The sequence below is a fragment of the Sturnus vulgaris genome, chromosome Z, assembly GCF_052056855.1.
Source record: "Sturnus vulgaris isolate bStuVul1 chromosome Z, bStuVul1.hap1, whole genome shotgun sequence".
Taxonomy (NCBI): domain Eukaryota; kingdom Metazoa; phylum Chordata; class Aves; order Passeriformes; family Sturnidae; genus Sturnus; species Sturnus vulgaris.
The window spans coordinates 29,796,661-29,818,178 of NC_142283.1; the positions used below are offsets into that span (position 1 = coordinate 29,796,661).

General features: G+C 38.7%; 1 long non-coding RNA gene across 2 annotated transcripts in view; it reads left to right on the forward strand.

Moving 5' to 3' along the window:
• Positions 1-23: 23 nt before the first annotated feature.
• Positions 24-21,518, forward strand: part of LOC148219768 (uncharacterized) — a 51,072-nt gene continuing 29,577 nt past the window's right edge. Inside the window, exons 1-6 of one of the 2 annotated variants that reach the window (XR_015799316.1) lie at positions 24-49; positions 206-274; positions 2,003-2,066; positions 2,518-2,592; positions 11,901-12,003; positions 12,415-12,520. This is a non-coding gene — a long non-coding RNA (uncharacterized LOC148219768). The other variant, XR_015799317.1, reaches the window with a different exon arrangement.

The window sequence follows — 21,518 nt, forward strand, 5'->3', positions numbered from 1 at the left end:
CCTTCACTAACTTTTTCCCTCTCGTCTGCCCAGCTGAGAGCAAGAAAGGGTGAGTGAATGGATTTCGTGAGTGCCTGGTATTTGGTCAGTGTCAAACCACTACAATAGATCTGTCATTTTGGTTTCTTTTGCCTTAAATTTCTTTCAAAAAACTTATTTCATTATTGATATATATGCATAAATTTGCAATAAATATTACCTACAGCAAGGAAAGTGACTCTGGACCTTAGGACTGTCATTGTTCCAGGCTTCTTAAGAGAAAATGCATTTGCAGGTAAGCTTTTTGACAATCTGCTGGGCTTAACTTTCCCTTAATCACCACATTTTGCAGTGTCTGTTCCTGTTTGTTGCTTTTCAGAGAGGAACTTTGGGGTTTTTTTGTTTTGTTTTACTTTTTGTGTGTGCATTCATATCACTTTCAACATTTTCTTCTTCCCTCCACTCCAGAACATGTTGTCAGAACTTTTTCTGCCCCCAGCTTTAACCATAATTTAAAATAATGAACAAGCTTCTTCTAGAATGATAATTCTACTTAGGAATGGATAGACTTTCACAGGCTTAAATCCTGAAAGGTACACAAAATGGTGTTCTTTACACTACATGTTGCCATGGTTACATCCTTCCGCAGCTCAGATGAGGCTAGGGGCCAATTACCAAGTTTTGTCTGCTTGATTTTAAGTAGTTTGTTACCTGGATACTCAACAAATAAGAAATCTGGAAAAATAGTTGTTTTCTTCTCCCTTCTCCTTTCTTCTCCCTTAACTGATGGAAAGAGAAAACAGTCATATCTACATGTTAAAAAATCCAACAAAATTCAGATTCTTAGTTATGGGGTGAAAGTGCTTCTGAACTGTTTGCTTTAGCGAGACTTGGTGAGAGGCCTGCAAATAGATTTTGTAAGAGCTTAATAACGTGAAGTGTGGAAAAAGCAATTGGTCACATAATATAACTGTAAATCATGGACATGTGGAGAGCCAGGGTTAAATGACACTGTTTTTCATCATTATTTAGACAATAAAAGTGTTTTTCTGTGGGGATCATACGGTACCTAATTAATGAAAGAAACTATCTTTTCTCCTAGATTAAGGCACAGTGATTCTTAACTGGCGTCACTGGTGTCTGCTTTTTAAAAATGTCCAGAGCATGTTGTGTGTGGTAACCTGTTGCTGTTCTTAATCAGAATTTGGTAACAAGCTGAAGATGGAAAACTGAAGTTGGGCAGAGAAAGTAACTCAAAAGAGGACAAAACTAAAATACTATCCTGTCAGTAACCCTAATAGTTTATGTGGGCAATGACAGAACAGTATTTTAATTTTTATCTGGGTTTCTTTCTACTAATTTATTTAATCTCCTGCTTGCTATTGAAGTTTCAGATTAATCTTAGAGATATGAATGCATTGCCATAATAAATTTATAAGAGAATATTTAAAGAGCAAAGATTTGAATGAACCAAATGAACGCAGTGTAACAGAGTTGAAGAGAGATGCCACAGCAGTCAAAAATGACTAATAAAACCTCCTTAATTATTAAAAAAAATAAAAACAAACCACCAACCTGGAATGCAATGAGCACAGAAGGTATTTTGTATGAATTTAGGCTTAACTTGAAACTATTTTAACAAATCTTTAAAAACCAGTTTAAAGAAGATTATTGAAATGTAAGCTAGCTATTTGGAATATGGGAAAACTATGCTAAAAAAGGGACACATATTTTTAAAATGCACCTAAAATTTGAGTTTGCTTTCCTTTATCTCTATTTCACCAGGTATTTCCCCAAATGGCATGAAAAAAGATGTTTAGACTGCATGGCCTTCAGATTTGCTGTTGTTTTTTTCTTAGTTAATAGGACACATCTGTCTTAACAAAGCAAGGATCTGATATTTTAAGGCAAAATCCATTGGTTCTTCCTTTCTCAAAGGAAAGATGGTCCTCTTTAGGAATAACTGGTTTGAAATTTGTTTAAATTCAAAAGGAGAATCAAAGAACATAATTTTCCTTTGTAGATTAAATGAAATTGATAATGACCAAGAAGGCTACTAGTACAAGGCAAAACTCTGCATATGCCAGGTGAGCAGTGAAAATGTGATAAAAAAATGTATGTGAGTGATAGGATTTTGCAATTGTTATTTTTGTTCTGTAATCCTGATTGGTAATTTATTATTAAAATTTTTTTAAAAAATTAAAAAATATTATCAGTCCTAGCCCTGTAATCTCCCTTTTAGATAGGTAGAAAATGTCAGACAGAAAATCTGCTGAAATGTTAATACAAATAATTGTAGTTTCTGACAGTTCATTTTTGGAAGCAGGCTATGGCACAAAAGCCTTGCTAAGACATCTGGGGAAGGTGAGAAGGGAAAGGGTTCCTGAAGGGGAGGCATAAGTACTCTGGGAAGGGGAACAGCCTCACCAAACTTAAGGCTAAATCAAGTGTGTGGTCACTTTAGGGAAATTTTCTAGGTGCATCTCTCTAAGATATAAAATTTCCAGAAGGGTTAAGACTTTACATTTTTACTTTCAGCTGTCTTGTGGAGCAGAGATGTTACTCCTCACTGGTGCATGTCCCAGAAGAACTCATCTGAATAAGCCCATTGCTGTAAGAAACGCTATTTTAAAATTTTGTGCAACAATGACAGAGGGACTCAGAAGCACTTGGTGAAGCACTGAGAAAACAAAGGGAAGAGAATGGGAATAGCCCCCCAAGACTGACATGCGAACAGACACGTAGGAAGGACAGGAGAGTTCTTGAGCAGCACATGGTGTCTCCATGAGTGAGGGCACGAGGGGTCCTGACCATGTCTGGCTGTCTGAGCTAATATTATGAGCCTTTCAGCTTTGTAACAGCTCTGGAAAAACAGGCAAGCTATGTTTTCAGGAGGCTGGGGAAGGGATTAGAGAAAAAAATGGAAATGGAATGCCAAAATGGATTGCATCTTGGTGGGATGTTAAAATCTTCCATAGAAAAGCAGAATACAACACGCATTATATCTGGATACGCCTAGAGACATACTCATATCTGTATACATACAGATGCATACACTAGTAACTTGAGCAGGTGGCTGAGACTGGGAACCATAAGCACAATTATTTAATAAATTGATTCTTCCCGCTACTACAGTATGGACTTTATCCTTGTAAAAGATTTCATTATTTTTCTCAGCTTTGCCTACATGTGATCTGCTTTTCCAACAGAAGGTGTGAGAAGAAAATATGTTCAAATGCTGTAGAAATGACAGATGGAAGTAAGAATCTTTCTCAGTTACATGGCCATTTTTCATGGTGAATGTTCGATAGCCCTTAGCCAGGGATTCTTATCATGGCATAAAGTAATATTTTACTGTGAATACTGCTCTGCAGCTATGACAACACTGGTGGTTTTCATGCCCCTTCCTTGCAAATAAACACAGAGGTTTTATTAATATATATATAGTTAATATGTCTTTTTGTAAGGGGTAAATATCGATACTTTCTTTGTGTTCACTAAATGAGCTGCAAGGCTCTTTTGGGGCCAGATTTTTGCTTAGCAAACTCAGATTAACTTTTAGGATTTGAGTTCTCCTGTAGACAGTGAAATCACAAAGGGCAAGAACAGACAAAAAACATAATAAAGAAAGAAGCCAGAGGTATGGTTAGACACTTCATATCCAGATAATCCCTTTCTGCCAGCTCAGCTTTTGCAAAGTGGAAATACACACCTCACTCCTTCACTTAATAATGAACATCTACTTCCTCATAACATCAACTCAGTCTTCTTTCACTATGTAAAAGCATCCAGCGTGTCATATGGGATGTCTATCCCTGAGCTGTAACTTCTAATCAATGATGTCTTATCATCACAAGCTTTTTTTTTTTTAGAGGGAAATATCTACATCCCACTGTAGTAGAAGTCTCTAGGCAGAATGATGGGAAAAATGGAATCACCTCCAAATAGAAATTAATTGGGGGTGATATAACAGAAGGCAAAAGGCTCGAAGATTAAAACAGCATAAAAAAGCATTAAAAAAGAGATTGAACTTCTGGTATTGGGTAGACGTCCCTGTCAGAAGAAGAAAAATAGAGCAAATATGGTCTGGTGGCTCTGAATAATTCTTAAAATCTAGTATACATCTGATGTGTTAATAACGTGATACTCATTATCAATTTGTTGTCCTGGTATTACATCAAGCAGCTGAAGAACTCTTCATGGTTTCTTGTTACCATCACATCAGTGATAATTACATCTATGATTGTTGGCATTTTCTAAGGAAATCAGGGAAAGAGGGTAAGTCACTGACTGGCCTTGCCTCAAATATAGCATTCAACAAATCTTGACTTTTATAATGCTCCTTGATATTTTTTAACATTCCTTAACCCAGCCTTAAAAATGTATTTCAATGGAGAGTTAATGAAATTATTTTAAAATACAGAAGATAATTAACAGGCATCAGGGTGTAGCCCCTGATTAGTGAAGCAGAATGAGCAGGGAGCCTCTTTCAGCACGGTTTTTGAGATATGGATCATTTGAGTATCTTCTCTGACAGCTACGCTTCTTACTGTTGTCCTGATATATCTCCCTCCTTGTTGGTATGATGGCAGGACATGAATGATGTGGAGGTGAGCCAGTTGGAAGGGCACATAAACTGAGTGCTACTCCTGATCTCAGAGTGAATTACCCTACTAAACTATTACCCTACTTTGCTATTTCTGTGAACTGCAATAATTTTTCTCTATAACCTTCCAGCACCATCCATAGAGCTTAAAGGTGGAAAATGCATTTACCTTTCCATCTGCCACAGATCAGATCTTCTGTTTGCCCTGGACTCCAGGAGAAGTGCAGTATTTCAAGATTTAGAAGGATGTAATTGCTTCTACAACTGCAGAAGGACGGGACTGCTATACCTGTTTGTAACCACATTCAGTTCTAAAGATGGAATACACATTAAGAGTTTACTACCATTAAAAATAGATATCAGACAGACTCATACATAGATACAGGCACTGTGGCATTAGCTACATTTTCCTCTCTTGAAAACAAGGCAAACAGGTGTATTTGGTGTCCTGAGGATTTGGTTAGAGAAGGTGCACATTGCATAAACCACAACATTAGAGTTTATAGTGTTGGGGCAAGTCCCTTTCAGCACATGACAAGAAAAAGCTGATGATTATGGGGCAGCATTTCTGAAATTTGCTGGAGGATATAGCCATCTTTCACAAGAATTTATTTTTTTTTTCATTTAGATGAAGGCTCATGAGTAACTTCTGAGAACTCTATTCTGTCCTTGTGAATTTTAAAGAGTTCTAAATGAAAGTCACTGTTGTCAAATGTCCTGTAGCTTTATCTGATCTTCTCAAATGTAACAGCACTTCCTCATTGTCACAGCATTAACTAGCTGGGTAGTACTCTTTCAAGCAACAATAATGCCCGAATGTCAGAAGTACCTTCAAATAATAAACTCTGTGCCTTTAAGGGCGGTTCATTAGGCATTAAACAGACTTTTCAGTTAATAAATTTCTTGTGTTACAAGAATAATAGTATTTTTAAACTAATCAAGAGTAATTAAACAGATATTTTTTATTAATGATGTTGTTAATGACAGTAGTTATTGAATTTTCACTGTAGATAGAGAGTTCTATGGTATATTTTGAAGAGTTTTTCCTATTGCATTATATTGTGTTCCTGATCTTCCTGGTGCCATGCAAGGTATGGAGAGTGAGAGTAAGTTAAAGCCTGAAGATCATATCTCATGTGTCAGACCATTAATTAAGTCTTTGCTTTGGAGCATTAATCAGTGGAGGGGACAATGCCAGTTTGTTCTCCTCTGAGTCAATACAAACCCTCTTGGGAGGGTTTTGATGCGCATTTTCCACCAAAGAATTGCACAGCTTTGCTCAGTATTGTGGAACAGTTCATAACTGTGGAGAAGATGCCTTCATTCTACTTCCTTTCTTATAAATAAATTCTCAGTATCATGGCTTCAGATAATCCTGCTTCAGACTTCCTGTTCCATGCTTCACACATCTTTCTCTTGATTTTTAGAGATTACCAGTAGCTAACTGAAATCACAATATCTCATGTGTTTTCTTACCATCATTTACCAGTTCTAGGACCAATGCTGAATAAAGTGTGTGTTTTTTTACAACGTGGGATTCTAGGCCTGTCCTGATGAAAATACAGAATAACAACTTTTCCATGAAATTAAAGACATTTCTGACTAGGCTTAGAAAGACCTTTTACAATGGCATGGGACCCTGTATCACTCCTTGTGTCTCCTACATTTTAATTTCTCCTGAGAAAAATGCATGACAAAAAGCATAAAAAAATCCCTGGAACTCTAGAGACCAGAATTTTTCTGCTTTTGGATTGTGTCTTTCAGTAGATGCTTTCCAAGCTCTCGTGTTTCTGTGAATTCCAGTTTGCACCTTTCAAAAGTTCTCCTTCTTGCTTGGTTTGCTGTCCTCCAGGGCTTGGTCTCAGCTTGGAGCTTTTTTCAAATCACAATCTTAAACTGCCTTTGCTGCCTCTTCCAAGTATTACTTTAAACTAAAAAGACAGGAAAAAACTCCAAACAAAACAAAAAAAAGCCCTGGCATCAGTTGCTAATTTCCCTTTCTCTGTCAAGATTACACTAGTAGCTCTCAGTAATTTGGTCTCATTTTCTCAAGAGAGTAGTACTGAAATAATCCAGTGTTTATTTTTATACAAATTCTCACAGTGCTGCAATGTTTTGGAGACTTCCTAGGATGTTTCTAGATCTTTCACAGGCTAAAACGCCATTCTCAGAGGTAGGTCCTTCATGTAAACCTAAAAATGGCACTTTCCCACAATATAGCTTATCGGGAAGTTTAAAGTTCAATAGCCCTCTCTTGCTTTCTCTGTCTCACACACATGAACGTAAAAAAAAAAAAAAAATGAAGGGGTTATTCCAGTTCTGCTGAGAGTTGCATTTCTATCTTTTCATTTTGGTGTACTGCCTGATTGCAATAATGTAATAGGGTCAGTGATGATCTGAGGATAGAAGCAAGGAGAATTAGTAGGAAAAAAAAAGAAGTTTATATTCAGTAAATTTTGTCTCATCCATGTAGTAGCTGGTGAGGGAAAATTAGATACTCTCAGCTTTCCTCATGCTTCATATATTTCATGGAAATACTTCTCTATTGGCATAGGCACAAGATTAATTCCATACCAAGGCATTAAAACTGGAATGATTTGATTCTGCTATATCTGAAATGCATAATTGTGTAACTTTCATATTCTGAGGATGTGATTTCCAACACTAATTTGATTTTTAATCTCATTATGATTGCCAGTAAAACTGTTGAATTTGGGGACAAACAGGTTAGAGGTGGGCATATTTAGGCAAAGACTTGGTTCTCATGTCCTTCATTTCTCATGTTAAGAAACGTGCCTACTTTAGTGGCATAAATGCTGGTTTCAGGATCACAGAAAGACAAGCCAGTTTACTTTACCAGTACTTTGTGCAAGGTCTTATTCCACTGCAGATGCATAGGAAAGAGATGGTTTCTCAAGGTTTTATCCCTATTTTTGTTTGATTACTTATTTCCACCCCAGGGTCCCTTGCTGTTAAGATTGTTGTTGAAACAAAATGGTCTTGCTGGCATTGTCTTCTGACAAACAGTTTATGCCTCTATAAACTGATTAATGCAGTGTTTTTGTCATAAAAGCAAAATCTTGTTTCATATTTTAAAGAACAGCTAAGGAGAACTTTTCCTGTGCCCAAAGAAACAGATCCACGAGGCTAAGGAAGCTGAGACATGAATTATCTTAAATAAAAAAGGTTTGAGTCCTTTCAGACATCTAAAGGCTGCAAACCCTCTAAGTCTGGAAACAAATTTTCTTGATACAAATATTTCTTGTAAAACATAAGTGGCAGAATGAAAACAGAATTCCATTTTTTTTTTCTCCAGTAGATTGCAGCACCCTACAAATAATTTGGAAGAGGGGAGAGAGCATGTGGGTACTTTAGAGGTTGTGTGCAATGAACGTCATAAAAAGGGGATGTAAAAACAATGAAGAATTTTAAAACTCTGACAGCCAGCACTAAAATGAGCAGCTGCTGGTACAAAGCTGGTGTTGCAGTAGCCAAAACTGGGAAGATCTAGCCTTGGTAGAAGTGAAGCAACCCACAAGAAATGGGGCTTGACCCCTTGAGTAGTAATTAACTAGGAAATAGTGAGTAAAACCAGCACAGCTCAAAGTGAAAACTTATAAACCCCAAATTTGTCCCAGTTACATCCCTTCTTCAAGGTGGAGAACAGAAAAAGGAAAACTGCAGGGTAACTTGCTACAGTAGGAATAGGGGGTAAAGTAATAAAAACTTCAGGACAAGAGCGAGACAATAAACACAAGAAGAAGGTAGCAAGCAGTGCTAAATAGACATTTGATAAAGGTGACAACCATATCTAGATGAACTTGAAAATAGTGCCATTTTGATACACTAAAAAGCCAAAAAATTTTGGTAATATCTTCAGACACTAGGAAAAAAACTAAATTCAGGACATAAACTCTCATGTTTACCAATTCTGCTTTGTAATATTCTGAATACAAAATATCAAACTAGGCAATATGAATTTCTAAAAGATTTTTTTTGGGAAATAGGAGTCAGGTGCTTTGTGCATTATTGGCCTCTGACAAAGAGGAGGTAAAGTAGATATTGCTCATTAGAAAGTTGCACAAGAAGCCATTTCAAGCTGTTCCTCAGGTAAGGCTCTTGATCTACCTGGTAGAAGTAATTATGAATACAGTCAAAGGCAATTATAGCAGAAACCTATTTTATGTAGGTATTTATGACAGAATAAGTAACTTTGGATAGGTTACTGGGGAAATAAACACCTAAACTTGATTTCAAGCTGCTATTACTGTAAAAGAAAAAAAAAATCTGCCATAATATGAGACCCCTGGCATCTGCATGTGTTCTCACCTCTTGCAAATTTTTATTTTCTGTAGCTGAGAAAGTAGCCCTTATTTGGAAACAAAACCGAAGGATTTGGCTGAATTTGCATCTAAACTCTCATCCATCACTCTCTGCTGTCAGCTGTCAGGGATGATATTGCCTTCTTTCTTACCATATTTGGGAGAAAGAAAAAGGAAATTTTCCTTGGAAAGTCTGGATGCATTGGTTTAGAAATTATTCTTGACCTGAAATTTTCCTCCTTTTTATTCGAAGTCTCAAAGCCAAATTCTAAGGGTCTACATAGGAAGGATTTGCTTCCTGCCCATCCACCCCTTCCAACCCTGCCCAAGCCCCCTCCACTATGACTTAAAAGACAATTGGATTTGCAATTATTCAGATTATAGTAGCATATTTGATGCTTTTCCATAATACTGGAAGACAACTCTGTAAGAGAAGGAGGTAATCCCAACAAAAGTGTGGGTGAGGGGTGTATTGCATATTACAATATTATTATTATTTCAGATTGGGAGTTGAAGCATAAAGAGATGAAATAACTTGACTTAAACCACACATTAAATTTGTGATAGATATGAGAATGAAAAGCAGATCTCCCAACCCTCAGTCTGGTTTTCTAGTCGTTAAGCTATTGCTCCTCTCTCCGTTGTCTCCTAATTGGATCCATATGCACCTTCTGTCATGTGCTTGTGCTAAGTATTGCACCTGTAGGCAAAAAAATTCCTCATACTTTTTTCTTCAGTGCTGATACTAAACTTTAATAAGTAGGACACCCTTCCACTTCTTTTTTTCCTGATGCCTGACAATAATGACTCAGTAATTACTGAACTAATGTTATCAATTCCAAGAGATATCATATTTATTACCAGAAAATTCTATGTTGCTGTTCATCATTTAGGAATGTGTATAACTGAATCACTAAAATGAAGTGTGTAATAAATATGTGTGATTCATCATGAATCCTGCATGCCCTACACTAACTCTTCTCTTAATTAAGTTGTCAAATAGAAAACTTATAATTATTGCTACAGCAGATTTTGTAGAAGTTCTTTTCTACCCTCATATAAAGCTTGACTACTGAGGTAGAAATGTCACAAAGATTGCATGTGTGGATTGTGCATTCTTGTCTTATTAAGCAAAGATTTTCCTGTCTTACGTGACTGTTTTTAACCTGTTTTGCAGGATCTTCTATGAAAACTGAACATGAGATTAAGACTCACTCATTACTTTTTTTCCATTCCTTCCTATGTGCGAATAGTAATTAACTTTCTGTGCGAATAGTAATTAACTTTCTATCAGAAACTCATATTACAGACCTACTAGCTTATTTAGGCCAGTTAATCAAGACTATGGTGATAGAGACACAGGAACAGCACTGTTTAACTTCCCAGTTTGATTTCCAGCCTGGATCTAGACTGGTGCTCACAGCCCAGTGCACCTATGAACAGAGGACTTCTCCACTCAGGATATCTCAGGTGTTTGGGGACTGGTTTTAAAACACCTAGACCTAATCAAGCCAGAGATTCAGGCAGTTCTGGGTTTCACTACAGTCTTCATTCTTGTGTAAGAGATAAAATGAGCACTGTGCTTTTCACTTTCATACCTTCCCAAGGTCAGATCAGAGACACCAAAGTGAAGACTCATCTGCTCTGCATGTTCAGTAAAAATAACACAGCCCTTTCCCTAATTGGTTCCCACATTTAATTTCACTGGTCCTTGTTTGCAGGCAGTTTGAGAAGCACTTTGCTGTGTTCATCCTTTTGCTATTCATAAAAGATAATGTTCTAAAAGCATACTCTTTGGCTTTTTATGCAAGAACCTGAGTTGTTTAGAATATTTACATTTTCCACCATAAAGCAACAACCTCCAGTGGACCATTATCCAGTCAGGAAATGCACAGAAGGGCTTGAGAAGAGAGCCCAACCTCCTAAACCAAGCCAGGTGGTCCTGGATGCAGGTGTGATGAGCTTTCAACCAGGGGTCAGCCCTGCCTTTGCCTTTGCTCCACCACCAATCAAGTCTTGGTCATTCACTCTCTGGTTTTGGTTATTTTGCTTGTAATTTCTTATACGAAGATAGTTTATATGCAGATATTTTGGGTTTTTTTTAATGCTTTACATCTGATTATAACTGTGTTCACTTTAGTGCCAAAAGACAATACCTAAAACAGTGTTGAAGAAGAGGAAGACACAGGAATTTGTGGGCACTGCCAGATGCCAAATAGAGCAGCTGCATTAATGCGGGTGCTTGGGAAACCAATTAGAAACACATGGAGTGACAAAAAAATGTATGTAACTTAAGATTAAAACAGTGAATGCAACTACACTGCATGCAACTTAGGCAACATAGGGCTGGCACCTAGAATCAGGAAAAGTAAAATATAGTTAGGATGTCTCAAAGAGGAATTAAACATCAGTGCTGGGAAATAAGGAACTATTTTCACTGTAGCTTAAGTATATGGATATATCAATGTCAAGAAAATTGTTTTTAAAAGTTAAATTTGTTAAAAGCAAATCTAGTGTTCAAAACTGGGTTCTGTGGGAAAATGATTACCTTAAATGACACCCTAACTTTCTGAGTGGTGCAGTTAGAAGCCATGAGCCCAGGCAGAAGCTGTTTCTTTTAACCTTTACTGACAGATGGATCAGAAAAGATGACAGAAGGTGTCATGGCAAATATAAGATGCATTGTCTTAACATAAAAAATATAAAACTGAGATTTGAGGAATCCTATATATTCATTATATGGTATAATGTTTACAGGCACTCAAATTTTTTTTTTAATACATCAGAAATGATCAGTTCAGATATTAGTTTATCCATTTACATAGTGGTGCAGATGAAAGTTTCTACTCTTTTTGTTCTTTATGACCAATAAGGAACTTTATGCAGTTTTTACTTCAAATATGTGTTGATGATCCAAGATGTTTCCTCCAAAAATAAAGTTCTGAAGATGACACAACACTTAGGATATTTTCTCTCTTTTTTTTCTTGCCTAGGCATAGAGTGGAAAATATTTTCTGACAGTGATGATATGCCCAAAATTTGAAAGGCAAGTCTTACAAGGATTGAATGCCAACCCATATGCCCAAAATTTGAAAGGCAAGTATTACAAGGATTAAATGCCAACCCATACTTTTAATGCGTTTACTTGGTGAGAGAACCTAACTACAGGTTACAGAAAACTGATTACTCAAAGGAGTAACCAGAATGATAGGAGCAGGGATTCCCGGGTGGGAGCACAGATGACATTCTTCCAGGAAGCAGGGTTAATTTATTTTTGTGAAGAACAATTATATAGAAGAAATTTTCAGGGCCATATTTTGTGGAATTTGCAACACTCTGTTGTTGGGGGTTTTTTGGGTGTTTGTTGTTGTTTGCTTTTCAGTTTGTGTGGTTTTGGGGGGGGTGTTTGGGTTTTTGGTTGGTTGGTTGGTTATTTTGTTTGTTTGGCTGGTTTTGGTTTTGTTTTGTGTGCGTGTATTCTGTGAACAGTTTAATTTTTCTTCTCAGGGAAACAAGTCTAGTCTTCTCACAAGCTCTTGCCCTTCTTTGTACAACTAACATGGCCAAGTACTGTATATGTCCTTTATCAGCACCCAGACTTCATTATTTCATGGTGAGTGAAAAGAGTTATACAATCTTGGCAAAACAGTTGAAACTCATTATTTGTTAAGCCAACTATGTGAGCTTTGTCTTCCACCCTGTATGTCCACGAGAAATGATTTAAGTATGTAGGACATTTACTGCTGCTAACAGAAAATGAGCAGGGAGAACAGGCCACATTTAATCTTTGCCAACTGCAGAATAATAATTATTAAGGAATTAAATTGACAAGATTTTCACAGACTTGAAAATTGTCTCCACCTCTACTTGCTGCATTCAAGACTGACAAGCAAGGGTGAGGGCTTTGCTGAGCAGAATACTTACAGATTTCAGTAATTTGCCTGTTCTGGGGAACAGAAAAGATAGATGAAGGAAAGAGACAGCACTATGGCCCATCTGTGCAAACCAAAAATGCTGCTAGTAGGTCAGAACGAGTTGTTACAACTGCCCCGATAATTAAATCTATGGCCTCCATAAAGCTTCTTAATGAGATCGCTTTACTGTCTTGGCCTTACATTGCTGGTAACAATTAATTTGCATTTTAGAATGTTTCTATTTATCTACTCTTTGCAATTTTAATATTCGTCTTTACAGAGTGAGGTGCAAAAGTCTGATTTGTTTGCTCAGGATTTACTTGTCTCATTTTGACTACCCAGATGGAATAGCAACACTTTGAATGAGAACTTCAGTGGTATTTCAAAATGGATGAAAAATGTTTTTCTTGGTATAAATTAAAATGGTATGTGAATATGCAGCCACACAGAACTTTCAAAAATATGCTGTCTTTTTGATAGCCATCTTTGAATAACTTACCCTTAGCTGTTTCTATTGTGATGAAAAAATAGCTCTTGTACTTCAAATCTATTCTGCACAGAACATGCTGAAGATGTGCTCATGATGCAGCAACTGAATTCCAGACAAGCTCCAAAGCAAGAACTCTTTGTTTGAGTCATTGAAAGAACTTATAAATGGCACAGTACAAGAGCTAGTACTCATAATTTTACATTCTTTGAAACAATAACAACAAAAAAATTACAATACCAGATGCGGATGTTTGCTCAGACATTTGTAGAAGTGAGAATTTGTCTGGCTGTTTGGAGCATTATCTCTGCATCATGATGTCTTTTGTGCCATGGAACCTGCTGTGAAACCTGTTCTCTATGTAACAGCTCATATGGAAAGATCAAGGGTGCACTGCTTTGCTGGCATGACTGAAGGATAAACAGTTCTTAATCACACCAGCACACACTGCTAGAGTTTCTGACAAAAAGGTTATGAAGTTAAAGACACTGGGTTTTGCCCTCATTTAAAACTAAAATACTGATTGGAAAAGCTGAGACTGGGAAGAGAAAAGAAGGGGTTTGCAATCCACATCTGAATCTGGAATCTGTTTCTCCTACTACTGCCTTTCTCTCGACCCAAGTAAAAAGCCTGCAGTATCCAAACATCACCCTATTTTCCAAGAACAAGCCACAATCAGGACAATATTTTCTTATCAGAATTTCATACTGATTTTACTCTCAGCTATGGCTAAACAGGGGATCTCCATTTCACTTGCTAAGCATTGAAGTCTTCTTGCTGGAGGGATTATTGCTTATCTGGTGCAGATTTTTTTCCACCGAGCTATAATAGATTAAACATTAAACTCAGAAATCTATCCTGGCTTTAAGGATCATTTTTACACATCAAAAGATCAAGTTCTTCGTGCTATTTGCTTTATAATAGAATGATAAGGAAAACAATGGGAAATGTTAAATCTGCTGTGGATTTACTTGGAGATGTGTTGATTAACTGCCATAGATTTGAGTGATGACACCTGAATAATTCCTGTTTAGCTGTTACAGCACTTCACTGATTCCATGCCAGCTGATACACTTTGATACAGATATTTCTTATGAGTTCTAAGCTGGTGTCTCGGTTTGAAAGACAGGTATTTGCTAAGGAAAGGTGAGAACCCCTTTCCTGAGATGCAGAGTGCAGCCCCCTCCCTTCTAATTATTTTAATTTCAAATCGGAGGCTGTCAAGCAGGAGATGTGGGGATGGGAATAACAGTTCTTTACTGACATCTAACAAAGCAAAATAGCAGAAAACAACAACAGCTATAAAAATTGACAGCAAAACAGAACAGTATAGCTCAGTTCCACTCCCTTTTGGCCACAGGCTCTCTCTCCCTGCTCTCAGTTACCTGTGCTGTGGGCAGGGCAAGTCCTGCGCAGTCAAAGAGGGCTGGGTGATGGCGGCAGCGCCCCAGGGGTGAGAGGGATGGGGAAGTGACTCCCCCTCACGGTGTCAGTCATGGTGCTCGGCAGAGTGTCTGGAGGTAGTAGGATGAGGTGGGAGAGCAGCAGAGCCATGTCCAATGGCAGGAAGCGTGGATCTCGATGCTGAGATAGTAGTGGAGTTGCTAGCTCGGAGCATGGGGCATCCTCTCACTCCACGAGCCAAGCGAGAAAGACCCAGCCCGCTCCAGCCCCCTGCCCCACTTTTCCTTTTCCGATCTCCCCACCCCCCCTCCCTCCACCCGCCCCCCTGTGAGAGAGCATCATCGTTTTTTAAGGTGTAGCCACAACTACTTAGCATAACAACGGGAGAAATTCCACAGAAAGAAAAGGGAACAATTCAACCCCTAACATTATCCACCCCTGAATTTTCCCATACTAATATGCTATATCAAATTAAACCCTTACATTCTATACATACATGTAGTTACAGATATAGGCGCAGTACCATAGGTATTTCACCCGAAAACAAGGTCTCCTTGGGGTATGCATTCGGTCTCTCCATCCTTTTGCAGCACCCACCAGGTGCAACCTGGTCCTTGAGCGAATACAACTCCATGGATGGGATTGTCTTTGCTGGAGGCAGGATTTACCCAAACAGTTTTTCCTAGCATACCTCTCATGTGTACCACTGGAACTTTATCTCCATCTGCTATTCCCAAGGGCTCAGATTGGGCAGGGCCTGCTCGGTTAGTGGAACCTCGGGTGTTCACTAACCAGGTGGCCTTTGGTAGATGAATCTCCCAGTTCTTGAAAGTTCCCCCACCCAGTGCCTTCAAGGTGGTTTTAAGCAGGCCATTGCACCGTTCAACTTTCCCTGCAGCAGGTGCGTGGTAGGGGATATGGTACACCCACTCAATGCCGTGTTCTCTAGCCCAGGTGTTTATAAGGCTGTTCTTGAAATGAGTCCCATTGTCTGACTCAATTCTCTCAGGGGTACCATGCCTCCAAAGAACTTGTTTTTCCAGGCCCAGGATGGTGTTCCGAGCAGTGGCATGGGGCACAGGGTAGGTCTCCAACCATCCAGTGGTGGCTTCCACCATGGTCAGTAAATAGCACTTGCCTTGGCGGGTTTGAGGCAGTGTGATGTAGTCAATCTGCCAGGCCTCTCCATACTTATATTTGGACCATCATCCCCCATACCAGAGGGGCTTCAGATGGTAATACTTTCCAAAAGGCTTTTTAATGTTTTGGGGGATTCTGTTGTTTTGTTTTGGTGGGTTTTGTGTTTGGGGGGTTTTGTGTTTGGTTGATTGGTTGTTTGGTTGAGTTTTTGTAGGTTTTTTTGTTTCTTTCTTTGTTTCATTCACAGCCTATTGATTCCCCTCCTTTGTGCTAATTCCAGTTTAGCAGTTTATTTGGAGAATGGAACAGCACCAACTGATTAAAGAAAGTAGGCTTGGACTTTCATCCTGAGTGAGCAGGACTTGGATGAGGATCTTCAAAATTTGATGAACTAATGGATTTGAAGACAGAACTAGCTTTAGGGTTCAAGAAACCTGGGTAACTGCTCCAGGAAATAGTTCAGAACAAAAACCTGGTATGTCCTAGCTTGCTAGTGGTACATGCAAACATTTGTTAAGGGATTGCATAGAAAAGGGTGCAGTTCTTTAATTCCTGCCAGGCTGAGGAAATCTCTACTTCTTTGTCAAGATTACCAGGTTTAAGAAAATTAAATATTCCTTTTGTGTTCTATACAGCAGAAGGGGGGAGGATATCACTTGTAAAACCTGTCTGCAATTACAGAACTGCCATTACACAATGAAAAAAACACCTAAAATGTTTTTTTCTACCTAAACTAATATTACTAAGATTTATTTAAAAATACTTTTCTGTGCTAAATTATTTTGAATATATTGTTTATTAAACATCTGTGATTTGTTTCAAAACAGTCTAAGTACCAACACATCAAACAAATGCAAAACTTCTGTGCATCAGAAAAGAGACTAGGTATTAAAAAATACTCCAGTGTCAGTTTTAAATGCCATAATATCAGCACACAAGTTGTTGGTCATTTAACAGAGCAAACAAGCAAACAAATTACAGAAAAAAGAAAAGTATGAGAAATTCAAGTCAACAGGTAAGAAGAAACATGAAAAATAAAATAGGCAGGGACTGAGATAGAAGGAAGCTTTAAGTTGCTCCTGTCTAATCCTGGATTATTTCAGTCAAGGTCATCCTGCCAGTTCTAGAAGAAAACTATCCCGATGGAATAATTTTTTCCTGTGCTTTTCTACTTTTTGTGTCATCCTTGCCTTTGAAGAAAAATGTGTAGATGACTACATGTCATGCCTTAGAGTGGATGCTAAAAGATGGCATGCTGTTTTCCCCATGCATGAGAAGCATCCTCTTCTTCAAAGGAATGGCTCCTTTGATTATCTCCTTTGGTACAATGATGAATTCTTGGGTGTTTGATTCTCCACTAAAACACCTGTTTCAAAATTCTGGAGATTTTATATAATTAATTTTTCTTTTAAATGTATTTAAAATACTAATTTATAGTTCAAATGCAGCTGGAAATTTTAGATTTTTCTCCCTTAAACTCCTTAATCACATTGAACATAATTTTAATTCTGTGCAAACTTGTTTCTGTGTTCTGCAACCCAAAGTTGTTGCACTTTTCCTGGATGAAACCTGGTCACATCCAACATGTGATAATTATTGATAAGTGTTTTGCTGGTTTTTATCTCTGCTGCAGCTATATGCCTATTTAGATAGGAGAAAAATAATCATACTATTTCCAATGATCTCTCCCTGGCCCCTTTTTAACTTCTGGGTTTATTTGCTTGCTGTTTGAAGGTATACATGCAAAGACTAGGGATTTGTCTAATTAGTGAGTACAGAATGAAGGGCAATGGACAATCCTGTACATGGCTGTGAGGAAGTTGTAATAGAAGTATGAGCTGAGTTTACCATGTACTTCCTTAGTCTGACATCTGTCTTAGCAGATGAGAAGGATTTTGTTTTCTGACCGAGGGTGTTGTCTGCAGTGTATTGTGTGACTTCCTCACAGTGGTTATGTGGCCAGGAATATATATGCTCCCTTATCTTACCCAGCACAATGTACCTGGGTACGATAACCAATGAACTCCTGGGACTTCAGAAGTCAGCCAAGGTGCTCCAGGTTTTAACAAAAATTGTTAGCGAAAGGACCTGGGTGGCTTGGATAAGTTCAGGTCCCTCCCTTTCTTCAAAGTCATCAGTGCAGTCCTTTTGTGAGTCAGTAGAGAGTCCTCTTGATAGCTTTTGTAAAGAGATTGTCCACCTATGCAAATATTACTGACAAAAAAAAACAAACCTCAAATTATTTTTTTTTTTAGGGATGGATGGGGGTGTGACAATGAGAGATGGTGCTTTGCTTGAATACTGCTGTTGAATGAAATCCCCAGGTACCCTATTCTGGAGCTTTGTGTTACCACCATCCCTGGAATCATCTCAGCCTAGGAACCTGCTGGACTCATTAGGCTGGAAGAATGCAGAATGATAACTTCGACTTCAACTTTTTTGAGCCAAATTTGCTCAGATAAAGGCTCAGGTCAGAAAAAAGAGAGGCAGGCAGTGATAATGGGGCAAAGCAGAGAGGTCTGAGAAAATAATTCCCTTTCTGAACAGACTGAGCTGTGCTGCTTGGAAGATGGTATAATCAACCTGAATTTTATGGAACTTGTGGAATTACTATTAGTTAGTGTTTTTTATCTATACCCCTCTTTCCCCCAGCCTCTATCTCACCATCCCCTCTCCCCATCCAAAAAATAGTGATTCTTTATATAAGAAATATAATCAGAAGGAAAAGGTGGAGGTTTTGCTATGGGTAAGCTAGCTTTAATGGGGAAAACCTGATTAACTTTAATCTTCATCTATATTTTGAGTCTTTGGGGCAAACTGCGTCTTAAGCCCACATACTATCAAGAAAGCAAGATCCTGGTTGGACCTCAATATACTATCCATGGTTATGTGACCATGAACATTGCAACACAGCAGAAAAGAGCTGCTGTTCAGCATTTGCTACATTATTTAATCAAAATTTTAAATGCTGGGTGACCTTAGGCAATAGCAAGTAACTAGGTTACTCACCCTGCAAGATAGCAGTTTGAGATATTAGCCATTGACTCCTCCTTAATTGTACCTCTCTTATCCTTTCACCCTTAAAATCTGTCTGCCTAACCTGCAGCTGGAAATATTAAGCTGTATCTGTGCTAAAGATACAGGTAGCCTTTTTCATACACTTGTGCAATCTGATGCTATAAGCTGTAATGTCCAAATTTGGAGGAAAAGATAGTATTTGTGACATTCTGAAGGAGTAAGTTTGGTTTATTTTTTTTTTTCTTTCTGCTCTTGGAAACTGCTCTTGGAAAATCAAAACACACTTGATATTTTGGGAAAATTTTCATGCTAAACAACACAACAACACAACATTGCTGCAGAAGGATATATGGTTGGGGTACAGCAAAGAGAGCCCAAGAATATCTATTATGGGCAGCGTACACGCTCTTTATTTTCACTCCTAAGTCATGTTCAGAATGAGCATTTAACAGAGCTGTATTCATTAACACAATGATTTAATTTGGCTATTCCTGTTGCAAAACCACAATGTCACTGAAGAAGAGATCGGTTTGATGATGCTCACTTCAGGTGCTTTCCAGCCATTATAAGCCTTGCTTCGCCTGAATGAAAAGGCAAAAACTGTTGTTGTTTGCATAGCCTAAAACAAATTGTGCCTTAGGAAAATAGCCAGAGGAAAAACCTGCATCACAAATACCGAGAAAAGGCCAAAAGATGTTTTGTAGCCCTCAATTATGCACTCCTTGCGGAAAAGATATGTTTAAAACCTATGGGTAAACACATAGCATGTTTACAGAGCTGTTGCTATTTCAAATGTAATTGTCCCGTGCTTATTATTATGTGCGTGGACTTCATTTTACTGAGGTTATGGATGCTGTAGGTAGTAGGATGTTGATAGTGTAATTATGGTCAATGTTGCAGCAGTTCAGTCAATAGATTGCAGTGCTGCTTGGGCATGCTGAGAGGATTAAGAGACAAATGTCATGGACTATCTGCTAAAAGATGCCTGTTTTGAAACACATGGAATGGCAGTATTTTAACTGCTGAATTAGTTCTGAGCACTTATCCTTTTATAGGTATGTTCACCTCCATTTCAACCCCTCCTCATCTACTTCATTTCAGCTGCATAATTACTCCTTTCATTTCACCAATTCTCCTGTTTTCTTTTCCTTTCCTTGCCTCCTGTGCTTCATCTTCATAGGCAGGATGCTGGACAACAGTTAGACAATTCTTGGACGGCTGCTTCAGGACTTTTTTCCCGGGATAGGTACCTCATCTTTGTGCCCATCCATCAACTAGATGACCTCAGAGGGGCAACATCAGCGAGCTCATGGCAGGTTGCATGCTAAATTGTAGCCTAGCATGTTAGGAGGTGTGGTGTCCATTTTAATTTTGGCTCCGTCTAGATGTATGGCTCCATCTTCATAGGGACAGTGAGTGTGATTGTGAAAAAAATCCTTAAGATGGTTTAGTCCCATAGCCAGTAATAGAAACTTGATTCCACAACTTTATTTGCACATAACAATGCTGCAGACTATGGTTCAGCTAATCTAAATGCAGTTCAGAAGATTTTGACTGTGAGGTCTTGAAGTGTCAGTTCTTATCAAATATGGCTACTGTTGAAACATATTTCTGTATTTTAAAACATTTTTCCTACAGAATAAGTCTCTGGTTAAAGCTCTGTTAAACTCCCTGTTGGGGGTTGGTTTTTCCTTTCCTCTTTGCCTGTGGAATTTTTTCCCATTGACATGCTAAAAAGCATTGATGGCTAGGTCCTTTAGACCTTGAGATGGGGGGAAGTGGAAACCTCCCTGGGTATTCTGGAGTTTCTCTCAGAGCGGGGGATGGGAAGCAGGTAAAGGGTGGGGGGAGCAGCTGCTCGCTCTCGCTCGCTCTTGGCTCCAGAGGAGGAAGGTCGCTGCCACTGCCGCCATCTCAACGCCGGGAGCCGCCTCTTCTTCTGTTGGACACAGCAGCGCCCAAGGCCTGCTAGGACGCCCTCCTCCCACTTCAGTTTGCTATTTTCCGAGCGTCCCGCCTCTCCTGCACCCCTTCCCGTCTGGGACACGGCTGCCATGAGCGCAGCGCCCCTACAGCCCCGGGGGAACCATCGCAGCTGCCCATCGGGAGCCGGCCCGCGCTCTCTGCCAGCTGTGGCGGTAACTGCACCACGGGGAAAGTGCCTGCGGCTGAGGACTGGAACTGGGCTACTCTTCGGTTTGGTGTTAATTCCACAGCTGCTGTTGTTGTTTGGTTTGCCTTGCTATATATATATACACTAGTAAAGAACTGTTATTCCTATCCCCAATCTTTGCCTGAGAGCCCCTTAATTTCAAAATTATACTATTTCAGAGGAAAGGATTAATTTTCTCCATTTCAAGGGAGGACCCTGCTTTCCCTAGCAGACACCTGTCTTTCAAACTGGGACACCCCCCTTTCTGCCTTTCATTCTAATAATAAATAAGTTGTTTGCCTAGCAAACTTTTTTTCCATTGCAGAAAAAATTCTCATGGAAAATACATTAGCAGCCTTGGAATAAAAGGTGCAGAATTTCCCACTGCATTCCACCACCCATGTTTTCTGTTCTGTGTCGAGAACCAGTTGGTGTGCTCATTTATAACTACATGTTTTTGTAGACAATCATCGTGCTGCTAAGTGGAAAACACAAC